At 39.6% G+C, this 1,414-nt stretch overlaps 1 pseudogene; it reads left to right on the plus strand.

The window, feature by feature from the left end:
- Positions 1–466: 466 nt before the first annotated feature.
- Positions 467–1,132, plus strand: LOC123807040 (annotated as a pseudogene).
- The last annotated feature ends 282 nt before the right edge of the window (positions 1,133–1,414 follow it).

A 1,414-nucleotide genomic window follows, 5' to 3' on the forward strand; every position in this document is an offset into this window, starting at 1 on the left:
GCTATGAAAAGTGGAATAAAGAAAAATACAAAGGGAACCAAGAGTGAAGGGAAGGAAACCGGGACTAACATTAATGATTTGGAACAAAAGGAAGAAATAAACATTCGACTGAAATAAAATGAAGAAACAATAATTCAAAAAAAAATGAGGAGAGGCTTAGGAACCTCTGGGACAACTTTAAACATCCCAATATCTGAATCATAGGGGTACCAGATGGAGAAGAGGAACAGCAATAAATTGAAAACTTATTTGAAAAAATAATGAAGAGAAACTCCCCAATCTGGTGAAGAAAATAGTCTTCCAGGAAGTCCAGGAAGCTCAAAGAGACCTAAAGAAGTTGGACCCAAGGAGGAACCCACCAAGACACATCATAATTAACTTTTCTCTTTTAGCGCTTGGCACCCATTGCCTGCACTCCTCTTTTCCTCTGTTGCAGCCAGGTTCCAAGATCAGCTGACACCATGGTTTTGGGAACTTGAAAAGCCCTGCAGATCTTCAGGTGCTCAATAACTACCTCACCGACAAGAGCTACATCGAGGAGTATGTGCCATCACAAACAGATGTGGCAGTATTTGAAGCAATCTCTGGCATACCACCTGCATATTTGTATCATGCTCTAAATTGGTATAACCACATCAAGTCTTACAAAAAGGAGAAATCCAGCCTACCTCCAGTGAAGAGAGCTTTGAGCAAATATGGCCCTGCTAATGTGGGAGACACCACAGGAAGTGGAGCTACAGATAGTAAGGATGATGATGACATTGATCTCTTTGGATCTGAGGAGGAGGAGGAAAGAGAAGAGGCAAAAAGTATAAAAGAAGAACTCCTTTCACAGTATGAGTCAAAGAAAGCCAAAATACCTGCACTTGTTGCCAAGTCTTCCATCTTACTAGATGTGAAAATTTGGGACCATGAGACAGACACTGAAAAATTAGTGTGTCAGAAGCATTCAAGCAGAAAGCTCGGTCTGCAGCTCTTCTAAACTAGTTACAGTGGGGTATGGAATTAAAAACTTCAAATACAGAGTGTAGTAGAAGATAATAAAGTTGGAACAGACATGCTAGAGGAGTGGAGCACTGCTTTTGAGGACTATATGCAGTCCATGGATGTGGCTGCTTTCAACAAGATCTAAAATCCATCCTGGATCATTGCCCTTAAATAAAAACTTGAAAGATAAAAAAAAGACACATCATAATTAAATTAACCAAAATTAAATATAAGGAGAGAATCTTAAAGCAAGCAAGAGAAAAGGAGGCAGTTACCTACAATGGAGTTCCCATAAGACTATCAGCTGACTTCTCAAAAGAAACCTTACTGGAAAGAAGGGGCTGGAAAGTATTCAAAGCCATTAAAGACAAGGACCTACATCCAAGATTAGTTTATCCAGCAAAGCTATCATTTAGAATAGAAGGGC

Source organism: Phyllostomus hastatus, unplaced genomic scaffold, assembly GCF_019186645.2.
Source record: "Phyllostomus hastatus isolate PE091 unplaced genomic scaffold, TTU_PhHast_1.1 phas_scaffold_397, whole genome shotgun sequence".
NCBI lineage: Eukaryota > Metazoa > Chordata > Mammalia > Chiroptera > Phyllostomidae > Phyllostomus > Phyllostomus hastatus.